General features: G+C 40.5%; 1 pseudogene across 1 annotated transcript; it reads left to right on the top strand.

Annotated features, from left to right (window-relative positions):
• The first annotated feature begins 7,463 nt into the window (after positions 1 to 7,463).
• On the top strand, positions 7,464 to 8,109 carry LOC309821281 (F-box only protein 3-like; annotated as a pseudogene). The gene has a single exon. The product of its transcript is annotated as an F-box only protein 3-like (transcript).
• Positions 8,110 to 8,554: the final 445 nt, after the last annotated feature.

Genomic DNA, 8,554 nt, shown 5'->3' with positions numbered 1-8,554 from the left:
GTGTATAATCCCCGGGCCCTATATCAATCCCTGGGTTCAAACCCTTGCTCCAAGATTTGTCATTCGTGTGAATTGCTTCAGAGGAATTCTTTTGAGGGTTAAATCAGATAATACATGTTTTATCTATCAATTTAGCTGGGCTACAGTGTCCAGTTATTCAAGCAAACATTAATCTAAATGTTACTCTGAAGGTCATTTTGTAGATGTGATGAAAGTCCATAACCAAGTAATTTTAAGAAAGGGAGATTATCCTCGATTATCTGAATGGGCCGGATTTAATCAGTTGAAAGGCCTTACCAGCAGACCTGAGAAGGAGGAAATTCTGTTTGTGGAATGCAGCTTCAGCTCACACCCAACAGTTCCAGCTTGTCTGTCCTTCCTAACAACCCAGCCTATGGACTCCCCATGATCGCATATGGCAATTCCTCAAAATAAATCTCTTAATATATATTATATCTCCTATTAGTTCTGTGTCTCTGGTTGAACTGTAACTGGTACAACATGTAAAGAAGAATAGAGACTGACACACAGTAAGGGCTCAGAAAATTTTTGTTACTATTTTTGGTAGTGGTGGTGGTGGTGGTGGTGGTAGTGATGGTGGTGGAATTGTTACACAACAGAAACTTCTGGAATTTCCCAACATGTCCAGTTTCCAACATTATGTCCCATTAGTCCCAATAAGCACATTCTTTTTTTTGTCAGATCATGTGACTCAACTCTGGATTCAAAAAATACAGCTACTAAAATAATCCATTTACACTATTTTGTAATAACTGTAAATGGAGTGTAGCCTTTAAAAATTGTATAAAAAATTACATAGTCCCACCCTATTTTTGTCAGTATTAAGTCTAATGAATTCCACACCCAGCCCCCCAAAACAGGATAGATTTGGCCTTGGTTCAAAGGTAGCCTGTATCAGTGGACATGTTATTAGCTTGATTACAGTGATTATTTAGCGATGTACATGCATATTAAATCATCAAACTGTATGCCTTAAACATATACTATTTTTTTTTTTGTTTTTTTTTTTTTTTGTGGTACGCGGGCCTCTCACTGTTGTGGCCTCTCCCATTGCGGAGCACAGGCTCCAGACGCGCAGGCTCAGCGGCCATGGCTCACGGGCCCAGCCGCTCTGCGGCATGTGGGATCTTCCCGGCCCAGGGCACAAACCCGTGTCCCCTGCATCCGCAGGCGGACTCTCAACCACTGCGCCACCAGGGAAGCCCACATATACTATTTTTAACTGTCAATTATATTTCAATTTTTAAAATGTAGCCTGTAAATATTTTTTTAAAAAAATACTCTGCTTAACAGACAAAGCAACATCACATTCCAAATCATTTCATGCAATTTCACAGACCAATAACTAATACGCTTCCCAATACAGATACATTTTTAGGCAACCAGTAGCCTAGAGAAATTCTTCGCTAATTTGTATTAGTACAAATTCTACCTTGGCATTTTTTAAAGCCTAGGAATTATATTATTTCTTTCAGTTAGCTTTCCTTGTATTTCCAATAGTCTTTAAATATATGAATTTTCATCTCCTCCTTTCTTCCTCTGTTATTTTCCATTTAACATGACAGGATTCCTTAAGCCTCTATTAATAGCTTTACTGTATCTGTAATTGCTTCAAGTTTGTAGCAAGAGGCATACAAACAACTCTTAGACCTAGTAAATTTGCATTTTCTACTTACCGAAATGTCCCATGCAAATTTGAAGTATCATACAAGGTATTTTTCACTTTTTCTTTCTAACAGTCTCTGTTACTTCAATACTGTTGTGTCCTCCAGAAGTATGCTTTACTGACTCAGTAAGTGACTACATTCGAAAGTCACTTACTGAGCATCTACTTGAGCAAAAAGAATGTATTGCATTTCCTATCTCATGGAGTTTTTGACAAGGATGAGAGATAAACACAAATAACTGTATTATTTGGAAGACTGATATCTGCCATTGGGATGGTTCAGACAGTGTTACGGTGATTCTGAGAACATAAAGCTCACATCTGGTTGAAATGGGTGATGAAACTGAGAAAAGCCTAACGGTAGAGATGGCTTCTGAGAGGATTCTTAAAGAACGGTTAGGATTTCAACAGCCTGGCAACAAAGTAAGGGCCATTTCAGAAAATGAAAACAGCACATGAGTCCTGGGAAGTGACTCACTTTGTACATGAATAAAGTGAAAGCCAGACAAGAACTTGCCCATGCAAAACTAGAGCATGCAGCTAGTTAGTAGTAATAACCCCAAGAGAGTCCAGAAACCCAAGGAAGCCTGTACAGTATCTTTTGTCCACAGTTCCCTGTTCCTTATAGTTATATTATGAAACAGATCTGAACTGCTGGGCCTTCCATTAAGAGGCCATCAAGACTAAACTCTCATGCCTTATATCACTTTCTGTTCAACCACTCTCAGAACTCTAATGTCCTATCATTCATCCACCCATTGCCCTCCAGTCTGGATCCCATAGTCCTATGTCCACCCTCTCCATTCTTCTCTACCCTCTTCTTCACTGGGCCATATGGAACCCCCTGTCTGTCTTCCCTTTCTCTGAATGGTTCCTTCACCTTCTTTCTCTAATTGAAATCTTATTCTTCCTAAGGACAAAAGCAGAGTTTGCTTTTTTCTTTACAGCCCATGAACTTCAGATGCTGGTTGGTGTCCTCCTAGGTCCCAGTGCTACTTTCAAAGCTTTCATTTGCCCTTTTTTTCTTTAAAATACCCAGCTTGTGGGCTTCCCTGGTGGCGCAGTGGTTGAGAGTCCGCCTGCCGATGCAGGGGACACGAGTTCATGCCCCGGTCTGGGAAGATCCCACATGCCGTGGAGCGGCTGGGCCCGTGAGCCATGGCCGCTGAGCCTGCACTTCCGGAGCCTGTGCTCCGCAACGGGAGAGGCCACAACAGTGAGAGGCCCGCATACCGCAAAAAAGAAAAAAAAAAAATACCCAGCTTGTTTGAAGCCCGTACCATAGGCCTACAATTCGCTCACTTCCACTTCCTTAGAGAGCACATATATCAATGTCCTGATCACTCCCCCACTTACCAATGACTTTTTTCTCAGCTCATCACCCTTCATGTCCTCATTATCTTCCATGCCCAGAAAATCACTCTCCCCCCTCTCCTTCCTTCCTACTTGCTTGGAACATCAAATCTGCTTCAACTCAACTCTGGCCATATTCTAGAAACTGAAGTTTGATAGAGAAAACCATTTATGTGTACGGTGTTAGGGAGTGTTCTAATTTCATTCTTTTACATGTAGCTGTCCAGTTTTCCCAGCACCATTTACTGAAGAGGCTGTCTTTTCTCCATTGTATATTCTTGCCTCCTTTATCAAAAATAAGGTGACCATATGTGCATGGGTTTATCTCTGGGCTTTCTATCCTGTTCCATTGATCTATATTTCTGTTTTTGTGCCAGTACCAGACTATCTAGATTACTGTAGCTTTGTAGTATAGTCTGAAGTCAGGGAGCCTGATTCCTCCAGCTCCGTTTTTCTTTCTCAAGATTGCTTTGGCTATTTGGGGTCTTTTGTGTTTCCATACAAATTGTGAAATTTTTTGTTCTAGTTCTGTGAAAAATGTCATTGGAGAGGGTGTGGAGAAAAGGGAACCCTCTTGCACTGTTGGAGGGAATGTAAATTGATACAGCCACTATGGAGAACAGTATGGAGGTTCCTTAAAAAGCTAAAAATAGAACTACCTTACCACCCAGCAATCCCACTACTGGGCATATACCCTGAGAAAACCATAATTCAAAAACACTCATGTACCCCAATGTTCATTGCAGCTCTATTTACAATAGCCAGGACATGGAAGCAACCTAAGTGTCCATCGACAGATGAATGGATAAAGAAGATGTGGCACATATATACAATGGAATATTACTCAGCCATAAAAAGAAATGAAATTGAGTTATTTGCAGTGAAGTGGATGGACCTAGAGTCTGTCATACAGAGTGAAGTAAGTCAGAAAGAGAGAAACAAATACCGTATGCTAACACATATATATGGAATCTAAAAAAGAAAAAAGGTTATGAAGAACCTAGGGGCAGGACAGGAATAAAGATGCAGATCTACTAGAGAATGGACTTGAGGACAGGGGGAGGGGGAAGGGTAAGCTGGGACAAAGTGAGAGAGTGGCATGGACATATATACACTACTAAATGTAAAATCAATAGCTAGTGGGAAGCAGCTGCATAGCACAGGGAGATCAGCTCCATGCTTTGTGATCACCTACAGGGGTGGGATAGGGAGGGTGGGAGGGAGGGAGATGCAAGAGATATGGGGATATACGTATATGTATAGCTAATTCGCTTTGTTATAAAGCAGAAACTAACACACACACAAAAAAAAGAAAAGAAAACTATTTAATACCCCTAATTAGTTCCACAATAAATTCATGACTCAGAGTCACAAATGGGTACCTGATACTTCCCGACATGTACTCTACTTACACTTCTCCAGTACATTGCTTTCCAACTCTCGTAGACAACTATTACATACTTCTTCCTCTCTCTTCAAACATCACCTCAGCCCTTGACCCTACCTCATATTTTCCTGAGAAATAAGAAGCAATTTATTTATTTTTTTTATTTTTATTTTTTTATTTTTATTTATTTTTTTTTTTAAGAAGCAATTTAAATGGTGTTCCCTTGACTTTCTGTTTACCTACTTTCTTCTGTACCTATTCTTTCTACCTTCCTTCCTGACATTACTTAGTTGTGTCTATTTTTCTAAAAAAAAAAAAAAGCCCACCTGCTCCACTGGGATCTCCTGATCCACATCCTCTCATTACCTTGCAGTTTTGCCTTCTCTCTCCTGCATCACCCATTTTTTCCACTCTTCTGAATCCGTCTCATCTGATCTAGTTTACCTGGTCTTAAAAATCACCCTCCCTTGACCCAAAGTACCCTCTAATTTTCACCACATTTCTTTCTTTCTCTATACAGCAAAAACCTCAAAAGAGTAACTATACCTCCTGTCTCCACTTTCTTACCTCCCAATCTCAGCTTGATCACTCCAGTCAAGCTTCTGATTCTTCCATTTTCTAGTCAGGTCACCGATAACCTGATGTTGCCAAACCTAATGGACACACCTGAGCCTCCATCTTACTGAGACTTTTAGCAACATGTAGCTTTATTGACCAACTCCTACTTCCTGAAACACTTTCCTCTCTTGGCCTTAGTGTCACCCACTCTCCTAATTTTCTTCTTACCTCACCGGACTTTTTTTTTTTCACTCTTGAGCTCCTCTGTTTCTACTTAATCTCTGAACTTTGGATTTCAGGAGAAAACTTGGATTTTCTCCTTTTCTCAACCTACATTTATTTCCCAGGTGATGTCACCTGAGTCTCTGGTTCCAGTCACTTCCACCAGCAGAGTATAGATCCCTGACTGGCCTCATAGTCTTTAAAGAGACAAGCAAGGATGATTCCAGGAAGAAATTAGGTTGCACTTAACCAAGCATACTCCCCACCAAAACCAGACAGGGTTCCAAGGTCACATCCTCAGGTTCATTCACATGCCCAGTTCTCCCCAAGTAATAGTCTTTCCACAGGACAGGACATCACACAGGCTTGTCCAGAGCTATCCTTTCTGTTTAATGTTCACGGTCCCACTCTGAAGTTCCGGAAGTCCCTCTTCCTTCCTCTCCCAAGTCCATTTCCTGTCACAGAATATTTCAAAGTGAAATCCAACACAACCACCTCTCATTTACACAGATCTCCTGACTCTGTCTGAATCCAGGATTTTTTCCATTACGTCAGGCTGCCCCTCAGACTCTTACTGATAAGTAAATTTCATTTTATGCTACCCTATATATGTCTTTTGCAAGAGATTCTTATCCTCCACCCATCACCCCCCAAAATAACTGACCAGCCATACACGGCTCTATAAAATACTAGCAGTCAATGCACTGTGGCACAGAGTTTATTTTTCCAAACAAGTAAAACAAATGCTTGGCTTAAAAATAATATACACATTATACTCAGGCATATAAGCAATATTTTAAAACAATATTTGTTTTCTCCTGTTTTCCTTTGCAACAATCTATTGGTATGTCAGATTTCAAAACAAAAGCTAGTTTCCACAGGAAGGGAAAACAGATTAAGGCAGACAAGGAAGAAAGGAATAATGTTTGCAACATTTAGATTTGAAATCTTACATAGCCTTCTCAGAAACACTGATGTTTGTTGGCACTTTACTACTTTTAATTCTGAGCATGAAATTCAAACGTCTATGGAGACAAAACTACATAACTATGAACAAAACAAACAACACACTGGTCCCTTCCTGGTGTGAACTTTGGATAAATATGGCAACTCTTTCCAGTTGTGAGTATGCATCTCTCCTTCTCTAGCCACTTTAAAATAGGTTGGATTCTAAACTGTCAGGAAGGATTCAAGTGACTATTAAATTAAATTAAGGTATAAAGAAAGGTCTCATTTCATATTTCTCATAGCATGTTCTACTGACAATGCATTGGGTAAGGATGTTTATGATAAAGTCTGTACTTTTGTTTGGGTTATGAATCATTTATTTTTCACTTTTAACAGGAACCAGACATTGCCTCATTACTGTCTTGTCTAAGAAGTATGTCTTGTAATGAATTTTGGTAAGGTCAATTTTTTTTCCCACTAGAGTAGTATGTGTGTTAAAAATTAAAAGATTACTAGATGATCTAAGTCAGTGGTTCTGGAACTATAAATCTGTGGCTAGTAAGTATTAACTCCTTTTTATCAGAAATTCTGAGACTACATAAGAAAGAAGTATGGGAGCAGTCAGATTCCTGAGACTTACTGACCATCATTGAACTAGGTACAGAGGAAGGGACCACAAAATAACTATGTTCTAACTTTGGGTACCTCAGAGGACATAGACGTAGATTATTCAATACCACATCTATTTGCTACTTGATCTTGGCATTTAAGGTATATGCTTGAGCCAAGAGTTCAGTTGATTACCGATAAAGGCAGGCATGATCCTCAGTGGCCTAAATGTTTTAAGAGCTCTATTTCAATGTCAGCTCCACCTTGTACCAGCTACGTGACTCTAGGCAAATTGATTAATCCCTTAGCTTCAATTTTTTCTTCTGAAAATCAGATTGCTAATATGTAACCTCGGCAAAACTGTAGTTTGGACTTAATTATGTAAATGTACATACAGTATCTGGTTCCCAATAAATGTTAGCTCCTTTCCCTTGCATAATTTTATATCAGGAATCAGTGGCAGATTCCATCATATCACAATTGCTTACGGATTCACTTGGGTATTCACAACAGTATTCACTTATATGTTGTCTCTTTAGAGACAAAAAGATTTCTAGGGCTTTGGAGCTAATGACGAGCTACCTCCACCTGATACCCATCATGGATAGAATGCACAGCTTACAAATGCCGTGGAGGCGGGTGGTGGCTGTGGGGTCTGGGGCGGGGGCGTGGAGCCAGGCCTGCAAGGGGCCGGGCAAGATGGCGGCCATGGAGACCAGTCAGCACCCCTGACCCTGGAATCACTGCCCACCGATCCCCTGCTCCTCATCTTATCCTTCTTGGACTACCGAGACCCAACCAATTGTTGCTATGTCAGTTAAAGACTTAGTCAGCTATCAAGTCATGATTTGCTGTGGAGAAGACATTGCAAAAACTACTGGCTGATACCTGAGGAAGAGAAAACACAGAAGAACCAGTGTTGGAAATCCCTCTTCACAGATACTTTTCTGATATAGGAAGATATATTGACCATTATGCTGCTATTACAAAGGCCTGGGATGATCTCAAGAAATATTTGTAACCCAGATGTCCAGATGGTTTTCTCTCTGAAAGAGAGTGCTTAAGAGGAAGACCTAGATGCTGCAGAAGCTCAGATGGGCTTCAAACTTCCAGATGATTATCGATGTTACTATCATATCCACAATGGGCAGAAGTTAGTGGTTCCTGGGTTGTTGGGAAGCATGGTGTTGTCTAATCCTATCTTTCTGAGGATTTGTTAGACATCTACACAGCTGCTGGAGGCTTCCAGCAGAGACAGGGACTGAAATATTTTCTCCCTTTAACTTTTTGCATACATACTGGTTTGAGTCAGTACATAGCAGTGGAAGGGCTGAAACAAAAATGAAATTTTCTACTGATCTTGGAGAGAGAGCAATGAGTGGTCCGGAAGAGAGATCTTAGTTCTCTGCCCAGGAATTGAACGTGGGTCGCCTGAGTTGAAAACCAGGAATCCTAGCCGCTAGACCACCAGGCACTAGAGGCTAGCAGCAAAGTGGCCCTGGCTCTTTCCCCTGTTTGAAAGCAAGAATATTTCAAGGAGGCAAAAATTGTAAAAACAGGTACAAAGTTTATTATTAGAGATACAGCATAACATGTGGGTGAGCACACAGAGAAGCAGTTTGCTTATTTAAGTCAGAAGCAAGGCAGAAATACACACCCAGAGAGAAAGAGTATGGGCATCCTAAATGAGAAGCACAATAAAGAGGTGATTTAAATCACTTATATGGGACAGTCCTTCCGGGTTTTTGTTTACCTTTGGCCAATTTTCTTATTTCTATCTTCACACCTGA

This window comes from Grampus griseus, assembly GCF_964374135.1.
Source record: "Grampus griseus genome assembly, chromosome: 1".
NCBI classification, from domain to species: Eukaryota; Metazoa; Chordata; class Mammalia; order Artiodactyla; family Delphinidae; genus Grampus; species Grampus griseus.
This window is presented reverse-complemented; position numbering and strand designations above follow the sequence as displayed.